The sequence below is a fragment of the Bombina bombina genome, chromosome 3 (assembly GCF_027579735.1).
Source record: "Bombina bombina isolate aBomBom1 chromosome 3, aBomBom1.pri, whole genome shotgun sequence".
NCBI lineage: Eukaryota > Metazoa > Chordata > Amphibia > Anura > Bombinatoridae > Bombina > Bombina bombina.
In genome coordinates this window covers 936,970,294-936,994,907 of record NC_069501.1, presented here as the reverse complement: position 1 = coordinate 936,994,907, position 24,614 = coordinate 936,970,294, and positions in this window count along the sequence as shown.

Here is a 24,614-nt window from a genome sequence, read left to right as displayed (position 1 = left end):
ACCTTAGGGACCGTTTGCCATAAGTCCCTTGTGGTGGCGTCTATTGGAAACATTTTTCTAAATATCGGAGGGGGTGAGAACGGCACACCGGGTCTATCCCACTCCTTAGTAACAATTTCAGTAAGTCTCTTAGGTATAGGAAAAACCTCAGTACTCGTCGGTACCGCAAAATATTTATCCAACCTACACATTTTCTCTGGTATTGCAACTGTGTTACAATCATTCAGAGCCGCTAACACCTCCCCTAGTAATACACGGAGGTTTTCCAGTTTAAATTTAAAATTTGAAATATCTGAATCCAGTCTGTTTGGATCAGAACCGTCACCCACAGAATGAAGTTCTCCGTCCTCATGTTCTGCCACCTGTGACGCAGTGTCTGACATGGCCCTAATATTATCAGCGCACTCTGTTCTCACCCCAGAGTGATCACGCTTACCTCTTAGTTCTGGTAATTTAGCCAAAACTTCAGTCATAACAGTAGCCATATCCTGTAATGTGATTTGTAATGGCCGCCCAGCTGTACTCGGCACTACAATATCACGCACCTCCCTCTGAGCGGGAGATGTAGGTACTGACACGTGAGGCGAGTTAGTCGGCATAACTCTCCCCTCGTTGTTTGGTGAAATTTGTTCAATTTGTACAGATTGATTTTTATTTAAAGTAGCATCAATACAGTTAGTACATAAATTTCTATTGGGCTCCACTTTGGCATTGCAACAAATGACACAGGTATCATCTTCTGAATCAGACATGTTTAACACACTAGCAAATAAACTTGCAACTTGGAAATACAATTCAAATAGAATAATATTAAAACGTACTGTGCCTTTAAGAAGCACAGAAGATCTATGACAGTTAAAAATTAATAAATTGAAACAGTTATAGCCTCAATCCTTGTAAACAACACAACTTTAGCAAAGGTTTAATCCCATTAGCAAAGATAACAAATTCTGAAAGCAGGAAACAAATTACAGAATAAACGTTTTTATCTCAGTCAAACTATAATTCTCACAGCTCTGCTGAGAGAAATTACCTCCCTCAAAATAAGTTTTGAAGACCCCTGAGCTCTGTAGAGATGAACCGGATCATGCAGGGAATACAATGAGTTGCTGACTGAAATATTTGATGCATAGTAAAAGCGCCCCTCCCCCACACACACAGCAGTGAGGGAGAACAGAAACTGACAGAAAAAACAGATTTAAGCAACTGCCAAGTGGAAAAATAGTGCCCAAACATTTATTCACTCAGTACCTCAGTAAATGAAAACAATTTTACATTCCAGCAAAAACGTTAAACATAATCTCTAGTTATTAAACAACTTTATGTCTTTCTTACAGTGTAATTCTAGTGAAGTACCATTCTCCCAGAATACTGAAGTGTAAAGTATACATACATGACATTATATCGGTATGGCAGGATTTTCTCATCAATTCCATTGTCAGAAAATAAAAACTGCTACATACCTCTATGCAGATTCATCTGCCCGCTGTCCCCTGATCTGAAGTTTACCTCACTCCTCAGATGGCCGAGAACAGCAATATGATCTTAACTACTCCGGCTAAAATCATAGCAAAACTCTGGTAGATTCTTCCTCAAACTCTGCCAGAGAGGTAATAACACACTCCGGTGCTATTTTAAAATAACAAACTTTTGATTGAAGATATAAAACTAAGTATAATCACCATAGTCCTCTCACACGACCTATCTAGTTGCTGGGTGCAAGAGAATGACTGGGAGTGACGTAGAGGGGAGGAGCTATATGCAGCTCTGCTGGGTGAATCCTCTTGCACTTCCTGTAGGGGAGCAGTTAATATCCCAGAAGTAATGATGACCCGTGGACTGATCACACTTAACAGAAGAAAAAGTGTTTTCTGTTTGAAATTTAAAGTGACAGTAACGGTTTTATTTTAAAACGTTTTTTGTGCATTGTTGACAAGTTTAAGCCTGTTTAACATGTCTGTACCTTCAGATAAGCTATGTTCTATATGTATGAAAGCAAATGTGTCTCCCCATTTAAATTTATGTGATAATTGTGCCATAGCGTCCAAACAAAGTAAGGACAGTACTGCCACAAATAATGATATTGCCCAAGATGATTCCTCAAATGAGGGGAGTAAACATGATACTACATCATCTCCTACTGTGTCTACACCAGTTTTGCCCATGCAGGAGGCCCCTAGTACATCTAGTGCGCCAATACTTATTACCATGCAACAATTAACGGCTGTAATGGATAACTCCATAGCAAATCTTTTATCCAAAATGCCTACTTATCAGAGAAAGCGCGATTGCTCTGTTTTAAACACTGAAGAGCAAGAGGACGCTGATGATAATTGTTCTGTCATACCCTCACACCAATCTGAAGGGGCCATGAGGGAGGTTTTGTCTGAGGGAGAAATTTCAGATTCAGGAAAAATTTCTCATCAAGCTGAACCTGATGTTGTGACATTTAAATTTAAATTAGAACATCTCCGCGCACTGCTTAAGGAGGTGTTATCTACTCTGGATGATTGTGACAATTTGGTCATTCCAGAGAAATTATGCAAGATGGACAGGTTCCTAGAGGTTTCGGTGCCCCCCGACGCTTTTCCTATACCCAAGCGGGTGGCGGACATAGTAAATAAAGAGTGGGAAAAGCCCGGCATACCTTTTGTTCCTCCCCCTATATTTAAGAAATTATTTCCTATGGTCGACCCCAGAAAGGACTTATGGCAGACAGTCCCCAAGGTCGAGGGGGCAGTTTCTACTCTAAACAAACGCACTACTATTCCTATCGAAGATAGTTGTGCTTTCAAAGATCCTATGGATACAAAATTGGAAGGTTTGCTTAAAAAGATTTTTGTACAGCAAGGCTACCTTCTACAACCAATTTCATGCATTGTTCCTGTCACTACGGCAGCGTGGTTCTGGTTCGAGGAACTAGAAAAGTCGCTCAGTAGAGAAACTCCATATGAGGAGGTTATGGACAGAGTTCACGCACTTAAATTGGCTAACTCTTTTATTTTAGATGCCGCTTTGCAATAGTAAAATTAGCGGCGAAAAATTCAGGGTTTGCTATTGTGGTGCGCAGAGCGCTTTGGCTAAAGTCTTGGTCAGCGGATGTGTCATCCAAGACAAAATTACTTAACATTCCTTTCAAAGGTAAAACTTTATTTGGACCTGATTTGAAAGAGATTATTTCAGACATCACTGGGGGAAAAGGCCACGCCCATCCACAGGATAGGTCTTTTAAGGCTAAAAATAAGCCTAATTTTCGTCCCTTTCGTAGAAATGGACCAGCCTCTAATTCTGCATCCTCTAAGCAAGAGGGTAATGCCTCACAACCCAAACCAGCCTGGAAACCAATGCAAGGCTGGAACAAGGGTAAGCAGGCCAAGAAGCCTTCCACTGCTAACAAGACAGCATGAAGGAGTAGCCCTCGATCCGGGACCGGATCTGGTGGGGGGCAGACTCTCTCTCTTTGCTCAGGCTTGGGCAAGAGATGTTCAGGATCCTTGGGCGCTAGAAATAGTTTCTCAAGGTTATCTCCTGGAATTCAAGGAACTACCCCCAAGGGGAAGGTTCCACAAGTCTCACTTATCCTCAAACCAAATAAAGAGACAGGCATTCTTACATTGTGCAGAAGACCTGTTAAAAATGGGAGTGATACACCCAGTTCCAATAAAGGAACAAGGAATGGGATTTTATTCCAATCTGTTCGTAGTTCCCAAAAAAGAGGGAATGTTCAGACCAATTTTGGATTTGAACATCCTAAACAAATTTCTCAGGGTACCATCGTTCAAAATGGAAACTATTCGAACGATTCTACCCACCATCCAGGAAAGTCAATTTATGACTACCGTGGATCTAAAGGATGCGTACCTACATATCCCTATTCACAAGGAACATCATCAGTTCCTAAGGTTCGCTTTTCTGGACAAACATTACCAGTTTGTGGCTCTTCCATTCGGATTAGCCACTGCTCCAAGGATTTTCACAAAGGTGCTAGGGTCCCTTCTAGCGGTTTTAAGACCAAGGGGCATTGCAGTAGTACCTTACTTGGACGACATTCTAATACAAGCGTCATCCCTGTCAAAGGCAAAGGCTCATACGGACATCGTTTTAGCCTTTCTCACATCTCACGGATGGAAGGTGAACAAAGAAAAGAGTTCTCTGTCCCCGTCAACAAGAGTTCCCTTCTTGGGAACAATAATAGATTCCTTAGAAATGAGGATTTTTCTGACAGAGGTCAGAAAATCAAAACTTCTAAGCTCTTGTCAAGTGCTTCATTCTGTTCCTCGTCCTTCCATAGCGCAGTGCATGGAAGTAATAGGATTGATGGTTGCAACAATGGACATAGTTCCTTTTGCACGAATTCATCTAAGACCATTACAACTGTGCATGCTCAAACAGTGGAATGGGGATTATACAGACTTGTCTCCAATGATTCAAGTAGATCAAAAGACCAGAGATTCACTCCGTTATTGGCTGACCCTGGACCATCTGTCCCAGGGAATGAGCTTCCGCAGGCCAGAGTGGGTCATTGTCACGACCGATGCCAGTCTAGTGGGCTGGGGTGCGGTCTGGGAATCCCTGAAAGCTCAGGGTCATGGTCTCGGGAAGAGTCTCTTCTCCCGATAAACATTCTGGAACTGAGAGCGATATTCAATGCTCTCAGAGCTTGGCCTCAACTAGCAAAGGCCAAATTCATAAGGTTCCAATCAGACAACATGACGACTGTTGCGTATATCAATCATCAAGGGGGAACAAAGAGTTCCCTGGCGATGAAAGAAGTGACCAAAATAATTCAATGGGCGGAGGATCACTCCTGCCACTTGTCTGCGATCCACATCCCAGGAGTGGAAAATTGGGAAGCGGATTTTCTGAGTCATCAGACATTTCATCCGGGGGAGTGGGAACTCCATCCGGAAATCTTTGCCCAAATAACTCAATTATGGGGCATTCCAGACATGGATCTGATGGCGTCTCGTCAGAACTTCAAGGTTCCTTGCTACGGGTCCAGATCCAGGGATCCCAAGGCGACTCTAGTAGATGCACTAGTAGCTCCTTGGACTTTCAACCTAGCTTACGTATTCCCACCGTTTCCTCTCATTCCCAGGCTGGTAGCCAGGATCAATCAGGAGAGGGCATCAGTGATCTTGATAGCTCCTGCGTGGCCACGCAGGACTTGGTATGCAGACCTGGTGAATATGTCATCGGCTCCACCATGGAAGCTACCTTTGAGACAGGACCTTCTTGTTCAAGGTCCATTCGAACACCCAAATCTGGTATCCCTCCAACTGACGGCTTGGAGATTGAACGCTTGATTCTATCAAAGCGTGGGTTTTCAGATTCGGTGATAGATACTCTGGTTAAGGCCAGAAAACCTGTAACTAGAAAAATTTACCATAAAATATGGAAAAAATATATCTGTTGGTGTGAATCCAAAGGATTCCCATGGAATAAGACAAAAATTCCTAAGATTCTCTCCTTTCTTCAAGAAGGTTTGGAGAAAGGATTATCTGCAAGTTCTCTAAAGGGACAGATCTCTGCTTTATCTGTCTTACTACACAAAAGACTGGCAGCTGTGCCAGATGTTCAAGCATTTGTTCAGGCTCTGGTTAGGATCAAGCCTGTTTACAGATCTTTGACTCCTCCCTGGAGTCTAAATTTAGTTCTTTCAGTTCTTCAAGGGGTTCCGTTTGAACCCTTACATTCCATAGATATTAAGTTACTATCTTGGAAAGTTTTGTTTTTGGTTGCAATTTCTTCTGCTAGAAGAGTTTCAGAATTATCTGCTCTGAAGTGTTCTCCTCCTTATCTGGTGTTACATGCAGATAAGGTGGTTTTGCGTACTAAGCCTGGTTTTCTTCCTAAAGTTGTTTCTAACAAAAATATTAACCAGGAGATAGTTGTACCTTCTTTGTGTCCGAATCCAGTTTCAAAGAAGGAACGTTTGTTACACAATTTGGACGTTGTCCGTGCTCTAAAGTTCTATTTAGAGGCTACTAAAGATTTCAGACAAACATCTTCCTTGTTTGTTGTTTATTCTGGTAAAAGGAGAGGTCAAAAGGCGACTTCTACCTCTCTTTCCTTTTGGCTTAAAAGCATCATCCGATTGGGTTATGAGACTGCCGGACGGCAGCCTCCTGAAAGAATCACAGCTCACTCCACTAGGGCTGTGGCTTCCACATGGGCCTTCAAGAATGAGGCTTCTGTTGACCAGATATGTAAGGCAGCGACTTGGTCTTCACTGCACACTTTTGCCAAATTTTACAAATTTGATACTTTTGCTTCTTCGGAGGCTATTTTTGGGAGAAATGTTTTGCAAGCTGTGGTTCCTTCCGTTTAGGTGACCTGATTTGCTCCCTCCCTTCATCCGTGTCCTAAAGCTTTGGTATTGGTTCCCACAAGTAAGGATGACGCCGTGGACCGGACACACCAATGTTGGAGAAAACAGAATTTATGCTTACCTGATAAATTACTTTCTCCAACGGTGTGTCCGGTCCACGGCCCGCCCTGGTTTTTTAATCAGGTCTGATGAATTATTTTCCCTAACTACAGTCACCACGGTATCATATGGTTTCTCCTATATATATTTCCTCCTGTCCGTCGGTCGAATGACTGGGGTGGGTGGAGCCTAGGAGGGATCATGTGACCAGCTTTGCTGGGACTCTTTGCCATTTCCTGTTGGGGAAGAGAATATCCCACAAGTAAGGATGATGCCGTGGACCGGACACACCGTTGGAGAAAGTAATTTATCAGGTAAGCATAAATTCTGTTTTTATTAACAACATAACTAGCTGTGTGGAGTCTTACAAAAGTTGTGCTCAGCCTGTGGTGCTATCCACACAAGTGAAGTTTATTGAGCCCCTTTATGTGGCTGCTTCATGAACTGAATAATGTATCTACTTGATTCTCAGTAGTATAGCACTATGTTTGTGGTCATGTACCATTTTTCAAGAAAAGCACATTTTGTACACCTCTAAATTCAGGCAATACTTTTGTTGCATCTAGAAGATTAGCCTCTCTCTGCCTATCACCTATTATCCTTAGACTGATTGCTAAACTGAAAGAAGAAATCCAGCTTAAAGGACCAGTAAATACAGTAGATGTGCATATTAACAAATGCATAATAAAAAGACTATGCAATAGCACTTAGGAGCCGATATATCATCTGTCTGTCCAACATGATCCGCTCAGTGGATCTTGTCCGACAGACATCGATGAATGCCGACAGCATACGCTGTCGGCATTAATCATTGCACAAGCAGTTCTTGTGAACTGCTTGTGCAATGCTGCCCCCTGCAGATTTGCGGCCAATTGGCCACTAGCAGGGGGTGTCAATCAGCCTGATCGTATGAGATCAGGCGGATTGATGTCCACAGCCTCAGAGCAGGCGGACCAGTTAAGAAGCAGCGGTCTTAAGACCAGTGCTTCATAACTGCTGTTTCCGGCTAGCCTGAAGGCTTGCGAGAAACAGGAGCATCAGGGGCCATTCGGCCCTTGATAAATCGGCCCCTTAGTCTAAACTTCAAATGAGTAGTAGATGGTGACTCAAAAAATGTAAAAACACTGCACATTTTGTTATTGGGTGTAAAATGGAAAGTTTTTTAAAATTGCATGCTCTATCTGAATCATGAAAGTTTAATGCTGGCTTAAGTGTCCCTTTAAGAAGGGTATAAGCAATGTTATAAGAAATATCTCACAGATAATTGGTACCAATTACTACCATTAGAATTTGTATATAATAACAAATCATCAAGAGCATATGACTCCTTGCCCTTGTTCATCAGTTGCCTGAATTCTGCCTTTCATTCTAAATTCCCTGCTTTCACTAGTTGTAGTATACACCATTTGTTGGTCAGTCCAGTGCCCTGCTCCGATTGTGTCTGGCTTTCAGCTGTGCCCTCCAAGTAGTTGAAAAATAGGTAGGTTGTGATTAAAATTAATCTGCAAAATATTCTATAAACAGCCGTTTAGCAATGATTCACAAGTAACAGTAAAAGTCAGTTATTGCGGTAATTGAATCTAAAATTTAATCTAAAATTGTTTGCTCTTTTTTTTTATATCAAATCAATTATTTCCCAGGCTCCTACACTAATTCTCAGGACTATTACAGATTAGTAGTAGTAGTATTAGTAGTAGTATGATAGATGCAGTCACTATGAAGAGTAAAACAAACACATAGGGCTCCATGTACTAAAGCGTCAATTTTCTCGCCGACAACGTGTCTTCTCGACTCGCAGCTAGCGAGATGTTGCCCGCCCGCCATATGTACTAAAAACTATCCCAAAAAAAGGCGCGTCTAATCCGCATCGAACACTGGCGAATGATTCATACATATGACGCCTCGCTATTTGCGAATGTACTATTAATCACTTACAACCTGTCAGTCATGTTTGTCCCACGTGACTGTAAGGTGTCAGAAACGTCAGCTTTGTCGCGGGAACATATTGCAGCACTATATAAAGTCGATTTTATAAATTTTTTCAGACTGCATATTTCAAGAACTTGAAGCTTTACTGAGTGTTATTCTTATCGATAAATTAAGTATGGCTACTTCTCGATCTGATTCACAGTCCAAATCGAAGAATCCCCACTTTTCAAATCAGCAGAACCTGGTTCTTGTCGATATGGTGCTAGACTCGTATGACTATTTATTTGGTTGTCGTGCGAAGCAAACTTCTAGTATCCGTAAAAAAAGTATATGGACCCGGATTTGGGGCATCAGGTTGACAAATTTGCCTTCTACCCCTCATTTGCATCAGACGAATAATATAAAGTTGAAGAAGTGTCTCCATGGCTAACAGGATCAAAAGTGAGTAACCATTCAATTGTACACCTCTTTTAAATCAGTTGTAGGCGTTGATCTGATAGACCCTATTGTTTATTATGGTTCTCGCCACCTATTAGCTGGCGAGGGATTTTTAACGAGGTAGGTGCGGAGAAATTCACGAGCGTATAAATAGATAGTTTAGTAATTACTGTTTTGTGCAAGATTTATGTCGAGCGAGTATTTTCTAGCTACAAAAAAGACGAGAATTCAAGAGTTGCGGACAAGTTCGCTCGACATTTGTTAATGTAAGGTTTTCAATGGATTCGTGGCATAGTACATACGGTTATTGATCCGCACGCAGAAATTTAGACGGAAATAGTCACGAAGACCTCGCAGACAGCTTAGTACATGGAGCCCATAGACATGTTCAAATTTAGTAACCTTGAAACTATATCATTTAGAGCAGGGCCTGAGGACTATGGGGCATATTTATCAAGCTCCGAATGGAGCTTGATGCCCCGAGTACGATCAGGTTGATTGACACCCCCCTGCTGGCGGCACATTGGCCGCGAGTCTGCAGGGGGCGGCGTTGCACCAGCAGCTCTTGTGAGCTGCTGGTACAATGCTGAATACGGCGAGCGTATTGCTCGCCGTATTCAGCGAAGTCTGGCGGACCTGATCCGCACTGTCGGATCAGGTCCTCCAGACTTTGATAACTTGGGGCCTATATCTAGTCCTTTTTGTAGCCCTGAGAACCTCTGAGAAGAAAAAAAAAAATTTGTTGCCTAAAATCAGTTCCACTCATCTCATTAGAAAATTAAGCATTTATATTTGTACCATACTTTTGTAAATTTGAGCAGTACAGTATATACAGCTAAATTAAATTCATATAATAGCTTTTTTTCTGAGGCATTACATTTTGTGTGAGTTTAATATAATATTGCACTAGACAATCCAAACATCATTTGGGGTGCAAACTGGTTTTTATGGCTATTTCTCTAAAAATAACATTTTGTTCTAACTGGGCAACCTACATATGATCATATTTGTGTTAAAGGGAAACTGAACCTAATTTTTTTCTTTCATGTTTCAGATACAAGCCTCTAGTTATTATGGTCTGGCAGACCTGATCCGACACTGCGGATCAGGTCCCCCAGACCTCGCTGAATATGGCGTATTTAGCATTGCACCAGCAGCTCACAAGAGCTGCTGGTGCAACGCCGCCCCCTGCAGACTCGCGGCCAATAGGCCGCCAGCAGGGGGGTGTCAATCAACCCGATCGTACTCGATCGGGTTGATTTCCGGCGATGTCTGTCCGCCTGCTCAGAGCAGGCGGACAGGTTATGGAGCAGCGGTCTTTGTGACCGCTGCTTCATAATTGCTGTTTCTGGCGAGTCTGAAGACTCGCCAGAAACAGGGCCATCAAGCTCCTTACGGAGCTTGATAACTAGAGGTCACAGTATGCAATTTTAAGCAACTTTCTAGTTTACTTATATTATCAAATTGTCTTCATTCTCTTGGTATCTTTATTTGAAAAGCAAGAATGTAAGTTTAGGAGCCGGCCCATTTTTAGTGAACAACCTAGGTTGTTCACGCTGACTGGTGGATAAATTCACCCACCAATAAACAAGTGCTGTCCAGGGTGCTAAAACAAAAATTGTCTGGCTCCTTAGCTTAGATGCCTTCTTTTTCAAATAAAGATAGCAAGGGAATGAAGAAAATTGATAATAGGAGTAAATTAGAAAGTTGCTTAAAATTGCATACATAAAAATTGGGTTCAGTATCCCTTTAAATGATTGTGAATACCTCTTTCTATTAACAATCTGTTTAGTTCTGTACTATGTGAATGGGAACCCCTTTTCTCCAGGTCTCTAGGGGATCTACATTTTTCAATGCTATTATATGTTGCACATGCAAGCTACACTTAACTCACCACTTGTAATATGAGTGATGTTAGTGCTATCTATTTAAAGGGGGACGGCTGCGCTCACATTAACTGGTTAAAATTTTTAATCATTGATTTTTTGTAATATCAGATTGTGTGCTATTTCTAGTACTGGCTTGCAATATGGATAATGCACCCTGCACTATCAATAGCTCTTCTCTTGTAATATGGGCATTTGTGAACATATATTTTATCATTCATAAGAATATTTACATTATATTAAATTATATTTGAGTATAACTGTACAATCATATATGATTATTATAAATAATTTAAAATTCTATCTTGAAACAAATAACATTCAGATTAAAACTTTATCAAAATAAAAGACTTTTAATCAATTTGCTTGGATGTAAAACAAATTTGCTGGATGACAACAATCCAAGCTAAGAAATGCATCTCTAATTGGTAATATTTTCATCAAGATAGTGGCAACAAAAATATTATAAGGAAGTAGGGTCTCACATAATACAAGGTCCAGAAAATAACATTATTTTTTGGATTGAAAACTGTTGATGATTTGTTAAATTGTTGTGAAATAGGAGACATTTCTGCATAGACATTTGTATTGTCAAAAGCAAACTGAGAATTGCCAGTCTTTATTTCACTATGCAAAAAAGAAAAGTTTAATTAATATCTCAACACTGTAGCGCCATTGTCTTTCTATGACTAAAATTCCTTTGTCAAGTGTCAATGCATAGACAATGCAAAACAGTACAATAATCAAAATTATTAACAACTTATTATTTTTTATTTAAAAAAAAAAGAATTTAGCCTGCAAATCTTAAAAAAAAAAAAAAAGAATTTAGCCTGCAAATCTTAAAAAAAAAAAAAAAAGAATTTTTCCTTCGACCACACCTGTAATTACAATCAGGTACAATTGCATGTGATGTGCCTGCAAGACACTGCTGTACTTTCTCTCACACTACTGCTTGTCATTCCAAACCATTCATTCTACTATCATTCTCTCTCTCTTTGATTTCCTTTCCTCGCTGCCACTGTTTCCTTTTTTTTTTTGCTTTTAAGAGAAATCACAGATCTTCAGATCACTACATGACAATTACCATGATTCTGCCTTTTCTTTCTTATCTTCCTCACCTCCTAAGTCATATTTTTCCTTCTTTAGATTGAGAGCTTGAGAGCCTCTCTACCTGTTGATACTTTGTATGAAAGTGCATCTACTACTGATTATGATCAAGGACAGGGCATTCCAGGCATTTTGTTTAAAGGGACATGAAACCCAATTTTTTTTCTTTCATGATTCAGATAGAGAATACATTTTTAAACAACATTCCTATTTACGTGTTATCTAATTTGCTTCATTCTTTAGGTATCCTTTGTAGAAGAAATATCAATGCACATAGGTGAGCCAATCACATGAGGCATCTATGGACAGCCACCAATCAGCAGCTACTGAGCATATTTAGATAACAGAATGAAGCAAATTAGATAACAGAAGTAAAAACAGAAGTTAATCAAATTGTTTAAAATGTCTTGCTCTTTCTAAATCTTCATCATCAAAAAAAAAAATGAGTTTCATGTCCCTTTAAGTTTGTAGCTTCAAGTATTGCAATATACCTTTGTATATGCTATGTAACCTTGCATAGTTGGATAATATAAGTGTGGCATATATCTTAAAAATGTAATATAACCTTGTATAGATCTGTATAACATGATGGAGTTTCATAAATAAATAAATACATAATAAAAACAATAATAATAATAAAATATTTCACTAATGGTAAGTCTAGGTACACAGATGAGCTAAATAGCTTGTTGTTACTCTTCTCTGTATATACAAGACTGTATTTGAGCATGAAAACTAATGCAATTAAGATATGGTTCTTAAAACTCCTTTATGAAAACCAGGAAAGATTTCTAAAGAAAGAACAAACAGGCCTTTGCTAGGCTTGTTAAATCCTAGTGTTAATGACCCCCAGACAAACTGCCTTTTTGAAGCGGTTTATTTAGAACTATAAATTGAACTGATATTTTTACGAGTTGCAAAGTGGCCATTTGTGCTTATGTGATGAGTTTGCTCTTTGAGTCCTTGGGCATTATTCAATTCAAATTGGTCTCTTAGTATCTAAATTTCTATTTAGAATGTAAACAATAAATTACTATGAAATGTTAATGTTAACTTACTTCAAAGGATTGTCAGAGTGTGTTAGGTATCTTTATACTTTGCATTAACAATATGTTCAGTGCTAGTATTTTTTTAAATGCTCAAAAGAGATCATGATGTAACCTATCTGTTGTTTAAAAGAGATCCCTGTCTCACAAGCACTCATGCGCACAAACACACATTCACATGAACACACATACGCATGAACACACATATATACAAAAATACTTTATATATATATATGCACACAAATGACTCTTCTCTTTTTCAATTTAAACACAATTTGGACTAAGCAGCCACTTGCAAAAGTAAGGAATGTGGATTTGAGCACACATCTCATTCTATTTTTTGTACCTCATTCCATGGTATGGAGCGTCTCAACAGCAACCCGGAGCAACATGCACTTACCTACTCTTTTGACAGCACAGCAGCAGAAAGGATTTTATATACAGATAAGCTTGAGGAGCTGAATATCAAAGAAAAGCCAAATTATGTATATTTTGAGCTGCTAAGTCTGAAAAAGAGAGAAACAGATGTATACCTTCACGCTATCTCCCTCTCCAAATACCAAAGGGAGAGTAAAATCCCAAAAGGATTCAGAATAAAAAACATTCCTTCAATACGACGCAATAATCCAGAGTTTTGTGAGCGCTGGTGCTGCATACTGAACAAATGCTTGTTAGACCTTATACTTCTGGTTGTTGAGGAATTAAGACGTATCCTAAATCTAACTGAGCAAGAGAGGGTTAAGTTTGAGTCAGAATATTGCCCGGTACTTACAGCAGATAAGTCGGAAGATTGGCTCACAAAACTCGACAAGCAAATCCAGAAATATAAGGAAGATTTAGCAACATAAAGCTAAGTAGACGCAGACGGATTGTGGAGGACTATTGTTTGAATCTGATTTACCCTTGGCAATACGGGGTTTCCATACAAGGTAGATGACGGAGGCTTAATGCACAGAGAGCGCAACACATGGCAGGAGCTACGCTAGATTCTGCATCATCGGGCAGTGAGACGGAGTAATCCACAGAGCAGGAGCCTTTTTAAGAGGAAGGAAACAGACCATCAAGGGAAGACCCTGGAGAACACAGAGGGGGAATAGAAGGAGAACAGAAATGGGTTACCCGGAGCAAAATGAGCGGCACAGGGAACCTGAAGAAAAGGTAATCTTTATTCTCTCCAAATATTTGCTGACACAAGAGGAGGAAAAGGTGCTAGACTGAGGGCTGAATCTTGTTCATAAAATGAAGGGTAATATGTTTAACATAAAGATAGACCTGTATAAATTTAGTCGCAACTTAAGACTCAAGGACTATTTTTTGGAGAAAGGGGATATAAGATATGGTGCTCAGGAGTACAGATGTGCTAGTAAATTTAAACCAATAACATGTAACCCCCACATTACTTAGTGGTTACTCAAAAAGGCACCTCCTTCACTAAAAAAACTTGGAGAATATGGAATGGAATGCATTGAAAAGCCTGAAAAACAACAGGGATATTATCGTGAAGCCTGCGGTTAAAATTTAAATTGTATCGTTCTCTTGTCCCTTTAATTTGTATGGAATGTCACTTTAAATTTCTTACCATCCTTCTTTGAAGTGGGAGGCGGGGACCCGATATATACCTATGTTTGTGACACAGTCTTATAGCCTGATGAAACAGTGTTTTTTTATCACTGAGAAACGCGTTGCTTTTTAATACATTTTAAGTGTATTTTAGAGGAACTGTTTCCTTTCTTTGGAGCTTGTCTCCATTTGACACTTTGTAGCATTGCTCTGCGTGAATTGATCTCAGCTGCGGGACTGGGAGAGCCAGCACAGCCGCTTACACACCTGTGCGACTGCCTGTATCCGGTTTGAGATTTGCTCCATATGCGAGGATGCTATGTCTTACATGGACCACCACTACTTCGGCTGATAGTCAGATTGCCTGAGGTTGTCAATCTAGAGGGACCAGTGGTCTCCAGTACACACCACTTGCACTACTAGTAATGATCTACAACTTGTGAATTGCCTTTGTCTTACCTTACCTGGTTGTATTTTTCTGAACGTACTCACCCTCTGAGGCGCCTCTTTTGTTTTCTCTCTTCTCACATATGTAAAATGGAGTGCATGCTCAAGGAAAGAATGGCAGTACATATATCTAGTATAAGACAGGCAATAGAAAAGGGAGAATCAGATCAGCCAGTAGCTAAGCATTTTCTTGAAATGGGTCACTCTGTGTCCTGTCTCAGATGCTATCCAATAGACCAAGTCTTGCCTCTAAAAAGAGGTGGTGACAGGAAAAAAATTCTGTTACATAGAGAAGCAAGATGGAGCTCTAAACTCAACAAAGTTCACCCTAGAGGCCTAAACACATATCTGTCTCTCTCTTGTTTTCTCTGAGCTATAAATATAGCTATAAATATGACTAATAAATTAAAGAACTTAATAAAACAATTCAATAGAATTATCAATAGAACAAAAGAATCCAGGAATGAGGTATTAGAAAAATTATGACTTAATATGTATGATTGAAATATATATTATGTAGATAATATAAAGAATGTACCCTGTAAGTATATAATATATTTATTTTCATATGATGCCTTAATATGGATACAGTGAGGGAAAAATGAATTGATCTCCTGCTGACTTTGAACATTTGCTCACTGAAAAATAAATGATCAGTCTATAATTTTAATGGTAGGTTTATTTGAACAGCGAGAGGCAGAATAACAACAACAAAAAATCCAGAAAAACACATTTCAAAAAAGTTATAAATTGATTTGCATTTTAATGAGTGAAATAAGTATTTGATCCCCTATCAATCAGCAAGATTTCCCAGGTGTCTTTTATACAGGTAACAAGCTGAGATTAGGCAAACTCTCTTAAAGGGAGTGCCCCTTATCTCAGCTTGTTATCTTTATAAAAGACACCTGTCCACAGAAGCAATCAATCAGATTCCAAACCCTCCACATGGCCAAGACCAAAGAGCTGTCCAAGGATGTCAGGGACAAGATTGTAAACCTACACAAGGCTGGAATGAGCTACAAGACCATTGCCAAGAAGCTTGGTGAGAAGGTGACAACAGTTGTGATTATTTGCAAATGGAAGAAACACAAAATAACTGTCAATCTCCTTCGGTCTGGGGCTCCATGCAAGATCTCACCTTGTAGAGTTTCAATGATCATGAACATGGTGAGGAATCAGCCCAGAATTACATGGGAGGATCTTGTCAATGATCTCAAGGCAGCGGGACCATAGTCATAAAGAAAACAATTGGTAGCACACTACGCCGTGAAGGACTGAAATCCTTCAATGCCCACAAGTTCCCCCTGCTCAAGAAAGCACATGTACAGGTTTGTATGAATTTAGCCAATGAACATCTGAATGATTGAGAGGAGAACTGGGCGAAAGTGTTGTGTTAAGATGAGACCAAAATCGAGCTATTTGGCATCAACTCAACTCGCCATGTTTGGAGGAGGAGGAATGCTGCCTATGACCGCAAGAACACCATCCCCACCGTCAAACATGGAGGTGGAAACATTATGCTTTGGGGTGTTTTTCTGCTAAGGGTAAAGGACAACTTCACCACATCAAAGGGATGATGGACGGGGCCATGTACTGTCAAATCTTGGGTAGGAAACTTCTTCCCTAAGCCAGTGCATTGGAAATGGGTTGTGGATGGGTATTCCAGCATGACAATGACCCAAAACACACAGTCAAGGCAACAAAGAAGTGGCTCAAGAAGAAGCACATTAAGGTCCTGGAGTGGCCTAACCAGTCTCCAGACCTTAATCCCATAGAAAATCTGTGAAGGGTGCTGAAGGTTTCAAGTTGCCAAACATCAGCCTCAAAACCTTAATGACTTAAAAAGGATCTGCAAAGAGGAGTGGGACAAAATCCCTCCTGAGATGTGTGCAAACCTAGTGGCTAACTACAAGAAACATCTGACCTATGTGATTGCCAACAAGGGGTTTGCCACCAAGTACTAAGTCATGTTTTGCAAAGGGATCAAATACTTATTTCACTCATTAAAATGCAAATCAATTTATAACTTTTTTGAAATGTATTTTCTGGATGTTTTGTTGGTATTCTGTCTCTCACTGTTCAAATAAACCTACCATTAAAATTATAGACTTATCATTTCTTTGTCAGTGGGCAAACGTACAAAATCAGCAGGGGATCAAATCATTTTTTCCCTCACTTTATATATGATCTTTTTATATGTATAGATAAGACACAAAACACGGCTAGATTACAAGTGGAGCGATAATTTATCTTGTTTACAGGCATGCAATAAATTACCAGTCATTACAAGTGGCTGGTTATTGTTACCTCGAGCTCACGTGTGTGTGTGTTCACCCGGTTCATCAAACTAATTCACATTTGTGTATACTCAATGCCTGTACTCATGGCTACACACTGGTTTAAGTTAATGTCCTTAGGTGTTTTCTTCTGCTGACCTTGCCACTGCAGCGTTCCTTTGCTCGCTGTTCACTCACTGCACTTCCATGTCTCCGGTCATGTGATGCCTCCTTGGCCATTGGGGGTCTTTTTTCTCCATGTTCGGTCTAATTTTAAAAAGTTTAAGCTCCAAACTAAATGTTCAGTTAGAAACAGAGTGCTCTGTGTAACAAAGTTAGAAACTGAAAAATACAAAATATCATCTACACGTTTCAGCCCTTTATAGGCCTCTAACAAGATTCTTTATAAAAGAGATATCAAGAAGTAGTGCTGCCATCTAGTGCTCTTGCTAATGTATAACATTGTTGCCAAACTGCTGCCATATATTGCTGCAGACACGTGCACACTCCTGAACTTACTTGCCTGCTTTTAAAAAAACAAAAAACAAAGAGGATTTGTTAATAGATTTAAATTAGAAAGTTGTTTAAAATGGGATGTTCTATCCAAATCATGAAAGAAAGATTTGTAATGTTATGTCCTTTTAAACTCAGACTTTAACATTCATTTTCAGTCTATTAATTTCTTTTTTTTTCTCTAAAATATTAAAGCAAACATAATAATCAAATACATTTAGAAAAAAATTACCTTTTAAATGGACAGTCTAGTCAAAATTAAACTTTCATTTAAAACAATTTTCCAAATCATTTTTATCATCAAATTTGCTTTGTCACTTGATATTCTTTGTTAAAAGCTAAAACCTAGGCTCATATTCTAATTTCAAAGCCCTTGAAGGCCACCTCTTATCTCTGTGAATTTTGATAGTTTTTCACAGTTAGACAGCAATAGTTCATGTGTGCTATATAGCTAACATTGTGCTCACTCCTGTGGAGTTATTTATAAATCAGTAGTGATGTCGCGATGTTCGATCTGCCCCCTATTCGTCATCATTGAGTAATACTTTGATCCTGTACCTCACAGTCAGCAGACACATTCCAGCCAATCAGTAGCAGACCCTCCCTCCCAGACCCTCCTACCTCCTGGACAGCATTAATTTTAGATTCATTTGGAAGCTGCTTTCTTAGTGAGAGGAGGGACAGTGTAGCTGCTGCTGATTGAATAGGGAAATCGATAGCTAAGCTAGGGTATTCAGTGTCTACTACAGTCCTGAAAGACTCATCTGATATCTGCTGTAAGGACAGCACCCCAAAAAGCCCTTTGTAATCTAATTGCAGTTGCCTGCCTGCCAGCGTGTGTGTCAGACTCACAGCGTATACTGTGCCCACTTGCCCAGTGCCACCACCCATATCTGGTGTAACAGTAGTGTAGATTTAAAAAAACAACACTTTTTTGACTATGTTAAATAATAGCAGTCAGTTTCCTTCACACGTGTGCATTTCAGTGCCTGCCTGCCAGGGCACAGTGTCACCCCAGTGCAACTCATATCTGGTGTAACAGTAGTGTAGATTTAAAAAAAACAACACTTTTTTGACTGTGAAATAATAGCAGTCAGTTTCCTTCACACGTGTGCGTTTCAGTGCCGGCCAGGGCACAGTGTCACCCCAGTGCAACTCATATCTGGTGTAACAGTAGTGTACATTTAAAAACAAAATACAATTTTGACTGTAATAGATTGAATAGCAGTTAGTTGTCAGCAAGCGTGTGTGTCAGGCCTACAGCGTCTACTCTGCCAACTTCTGCCAGTGCACAGTGCCACTCATATCTGTTGTGGATTATGGAATTCTTAATGGTGCGCAAATTGCCCCTTGCACTATCACCTATCTGCTCCCAAAGACAGATATATAATGGAAAGATACAAGAAATATATAAATTGGTGAGAATGCGCTAGCAGCAGCAGGGGATGTGTCACTGGTATAGGCAAATATATAAAATCAATAAAGCAAATAAGTGATAACATACAAACACATTTATATCAATAAACACATAGGTAAAATCCTGAATTGGTTCGATTGTGCTAAACAGCAGCAGGGAATGTGTCACTGATATAGGCAAATGTTGTTTGAATATATTATGAAATCAATAAAGCAAACACATATTTTTTTGTTTTGTTAATCTGTTTTTTGTATTAAGGGGTTAATTATCCATTTGCAAGTGGGTGCAATACTCTGCTAACTTGTTACATACACTGTAAACATTTCGTTAGTTTAACTGCCTTTTTTCACTGTTATTTCAAATTTTGGCAAAATTTGTTTCTCTTAAAGGCACAGTAACGTTTTTTTTATATTGCTTGTTAACTTGATTTAAAGGGTTTTCCAAGCTTGCTAGTCTCATTGCTAGTCTGTATAAGCATGTCTGACATAGAGGAAACTCCTTGTTCATTATGTTTAAAAGCCATGGTGGAACCCCATAGGAGAATGTGTACTAAATGTATTGATTTCACTTTAAACAATAAAAATCAGCTGTTATCTTTAAAAGAATTATCACCAGAGGATTCTGACGAGGGGGAAGTTATGCCGACTAACTCTCCCCACGTGTCGGACCCTTTGACTCCCACTCAAGGGACTCACGCTAAAATGGCGCCAAGTACATCAAAGACGCCCATAGCGATTACTTTGTAGGACATGGCGGCAATCATGAATAATACCCTGTCAGCGGTATTAGCCAGACTGCCTGAATTCAGAGGAAAGCGCGATAGCTCTGGGGTTAGACGTAATACAGAGCGCACAGATGTTTTAAGGCCCATGTCTGATACTGCGTCACAATATGCAGAAGCTGAGGAAGAGCTTCAGTCTGTGGGTGACGTCTCTGACTCGGGGAAACCTGATTCAGATATGTGTGCTTTTAAATTTAAGCTTGAGAACCTCCGGGTGTTGCTTGGAGAGGTTTTAGCTGCTCTGAATGACTGTGACACAATTGCAGTGCCAGAGAAATTGTGTAGACTGGATAAATACTACGCGGTGCCGGTGTGTACTGACGTTTTTCCAATACCTAAAAGGTTAACAGAAATTATTACTAAGGAGTGGGACAGACCCGGTGTGCCGTTTTCCCCCCCTCCTATTTTTAGAAAAATGTTTCCAATAGACGCCACCACACGGGACTTATGGCAGATGGTGCCTAAGGTGGAGGGAGCAGTTTCTACTTTAGCAAAGCGTACCACTATCCCTGTCGAGGACAGTTGTGCTTTTTCAGATCCAATGGATAAAAAATTAGAAGGTTACCTTAAGAAAATGTTTATTCAACAAGGTTTTATCCTGCAGCCCCTTGAATGCATTGCTCCCGTCACTGCTGCTGCAGCGTTCTGGTTTGAGTCTCTGGAAGAGGCCTTTCAGACAGCTACTCCATTGACTGAAATACTTGACAAGCTTAGAACACTTAAGCTAGCTAATTCTTTTGTTTCTGATGCCATTGTTCATTTGACTAAACTAACGGCTAAGAATTCTGGATTCGCCATCCAGGCGCGTAGGGCGCTATGGCTTAAATCTTGGTCAGCTGACGTGACTTCAAAGTCTAAATTACTTAAGATTCCCTTCAAGGGGCAGACCCTATTCGGGCCTGGTTTGAAGGAAATTATTGCTGACATTACTAGAGATAAGGGTCATACCCTTCCTCAGGACATGGCTAAATCAAGGGCCAAACAGTCTAATTTTCGTGCCTTTCGAAACTTCAAGGCAGGTGCAGCATCATCTTCCTCTGCTACAAAACAAGAGGGAACTTCTGCGCAATCCAAGCTGGCCTGGACATCTAACCAGGCCTGGAGCAAAGGCAAGCAGGCCAGAAAGCCTGCTGCTGCCTCTAAGACAGCATGAAGGAACGCCCCCCTATCCGGCAATGGATCTAGTAGGGGGCAGACTTCTCTCTTCGCCCAGGCATGGGCAAGAGATGTTCAGGATCCCTGGGCGTTGGAGATCATATCTCAGGGATATCTTCTGGACTTCAAAGCTTCCCCCCCACAAGGGAGATTTCACCTTTTCGAGATTATCTGTAAACCAGATAAAGAAAGAGGCATTCTTACGCTGTGTGCAAGACCTCCTAATAATATAAGTGATCCATCCAGTTCCACAGATGGAACAAGGACAAGGATTTTATTCAAATCTGTTTGTGGTTCCCAAAAAAGAGGGAACCTTCAGACCAAATTCCTCAGAGTTCCATCGTTCAAAATGGAAACTATTCGGACAATCCTACCTATGATCCAGAAGGGTCAGTACATGACCATAGTGGATTTGAAGGATGCTTACCTTCACATACCGATTCACAAAGATCATCATCGGTTCCTAAGGTTTGCCTTTCTAGACAGGCATTACCAGTTTGTGGCTCTTCCCTTCGGGTTAGCTACAGCCCCAAGAATTTTTACAAAGGTTCTGGGGTCTCTTCTGGCGGTCCTAAGACCACGGGGCATAGCAGTGGCCCCTTATCTAGACGACATCCTGATACAGGCGTCAAACTTCCAAATTGCCAAATCTCATACGGACATAGTGTTGGCATTTCTGAGGTCGCATGGGTGGAAAGTGAACGAGGGAAGGAGTTCTCTATCACCCCTCACAAGGGTTTCCTTCCTAGGAACTCTGATAGATTCTGTAGAAAGGAAAATTTACCTGACGGAGTCCAGGTTATCAAAGCTTCTAAATTCCTGCCGTGTTCTTCACTACATTCCGCGTCCTTTGGTGGCTCAGTGCATGGAAGTGATCGGCTTAATGGAAGCGGCGATGGACATAGTGCCATTTGTGCACCTACATCTCAGACCGCTGCAATTATGCATGCTCAGTCAGTGGAATGGGGATTACACAGATTTGTCCCCTCTGCTAAATCTGGATCAAGAGATCAGAGATTCTCTTCTCTGGTGGCTATCTCGGGTCCATCTGTCCAAAGGTATGACCTTTCGCAGGCCAGATTGGACAATTGTAACAAAAGATGCCAGTCTTCTAGGTTGGGGTGCAGTCTGGAATTCCCTGAAGGCTCAGGGATCGTGGACTCAGGAGGAGAAACTCCTCCCAATAAATATTCTGGAGTTAAGAGCAATATTCAATGCTCTTCTAGCTTGGCCTCAGTTAGCAACCCTGAGGTTCATCATATTTCAGTCGGACAACATCACGACTGTGGCTTACATCAACCATCAAGGGGGGACCAGGAGCTCCCTAGCGATGTTAAAAGTCTCCAAGATAATTCGCTGGGCAGAGACTCACTCTTGCCATCTATCAGCGATCCATATCCCAGGTGTAGAGAACTGGGAGGTGGATTTTCTAAGTCGCCAGACTTTTCATCCGTGGGAGTGGGAACTCCATCCGGAGGTGTTTGCTCAATTGGTTCATCGTTGGGGCACACCAGAATTGTATCTCATGGTGTCTCGCCAGAACGCCAAGCTTCCTTGTTACGGATCCAGGTCCGGGGACCCAGAAGCGACGCTGATAGATGCTCTAGCAGCACCGTGGTTCTTCAACCTGGCTTATGTGTTTCCACCGTTTCCTCTGCTCCCTCGACTGATTGCCAAAATCAAACAGGAGAGAGCATCTGTGATCTTGATCGCGCCTGCGTGGCCACGCAGGACCTGGTATGCAGAGCTGGTGGACATGTCATCCTTTCCACCTTAGCCTCTGCCTCTGAGACAAGACCTTCTACTGCAAGGTCCTTTCAATCATCCAAATATAATTTCTCTGAGACTGACTGCCTGGAGATTGAACGCTTGATTTTATCAAGGCGTGGCTTCTCCGAGTCAGTCATTGATACCTTAATACAAGAACGAAAGCCTGTAACCAGGAAAATCTACCATAAGATATGGCGCAAATATCTTCATTGGTGTGAATCCAAGAATTACTCATGGAGTAAGGTTAGGATTCCTAGGATATTATCCTTTCTCCAAGAGGGTTTGGATAAAGGATTATCAGCTAGTTCTTTAAAGGGACAGATTTCTGCTCTGTCTATCCTTTTGCACAAGCGTCTGGCAGAGGTTCCAGACGTCCAGGCATTTTGTCAGGCTTTGGTTAGAATTGAGCCTGTGTTTAAACCTGTTGCTCCTCCATGGAGCTTAAACTTGGTTCTTAAGGTTCTTCAAGGAGTTCCGTTTGAACCCCTTCATTCCATTGATATCAAACTTTTATCTTGGAAATTTCTGTTTTTGATGGCTATTTCCTCGGCTCGTAGAGTCTCTGAGTTATCAGCTTTACAATGTGATTCTCCTTATCTGATTTTCCATATGGATAAAGTAGTTCTGCGTACAAAACCTGGGTTTTTACCTAAGGTAGTTTCCAACAAGAATATCAATCAAGAGATTGTTGTTCCATCATTGTGTCCTAATCCTTCTTCAAAGAAGGAACGTCTTTTACATCATTTGGACGTTGTCCGTGCTTTAAAGTTTTACTTACAAGTGACTAAAGATTTTCGTCAAACATCTTCCCTGTTTGTTGTTTACTCTGGACAGAGGAGAGGTCAAAAGGCTTCGGCAACCTCTCTTTCTTTTTGGCTTCGGAGCGTAATACGCTTAGCCTATGAGACTGCTGGACAGCATCCCCCTGAAAGGATTACAGCTCATTCTACTAGAGCTGTGGCTTCCACCTGGGCGTTTAAAAATGAGGCTTCTGTTGAACAGATTTGCAAAGCGGCGACTTGGTCTTCGCTTCATACCTTTTCAAAATTTTACAAATTTTATACTTTTGCTTCTTCGGAGCCTATTTTTGGGAGAAAGGTTATACAGGCAGTGGTCCCTTCCATTTAAGTACCTGCCTTGTCCCTCCCTTCATCCGTGTACTTCAGCTTTGGTATTGGTATCCCACAAGTAATGGATGATCCATGGACTGGATACACCTAACAAGAGAAAACATAATTTATGCTTACCTGATAAATTTATTTCTCTTGTGGTGTATCCAGTCCACGGCCCGCCCTGTCCTTTTAAGGTAGGTCTAAATTTTAAACTACAGTCACCACTGCACCCTATGGTTTCTCCTTTCTCGGCTAGTTTCGGTCGAATGACTGGATATGGCAGTTAGGGGAGGAGCTATATAGCAGCTCTGCTGTGGGTGATCCTCTTGCAACTTCCTGTTGGGAAGGAGAATATCCCACAAGTAATGGATGATCCGTGGACTGGATGCACCACAAGAGAAATAAATTTATCAGGTAAGCATAAATTATGTTTTTTCATAAGATGGAGTATTGTTTCTTATGTACTAGTGTTTCTCCCCTAAAAAATCATTTACGCTAAAAACTAAAAATAAATAAATATCTCTTGGATAATACATTTTTAAGACATGTTTAATATATATAAATTTTTTAATACATTTGTAATACATATTAAAAAAAATATATATATATTTATTTCTATATACTACTTGACATCTGTCAATATATGGTACTGTTTGTGTTTTACATTCCCCCATGTATCTTGTTTTCCATGTGGCAATAAGGGATCAATTACCTTTATTGCAAATGTATTAATATCCTATTCCACAT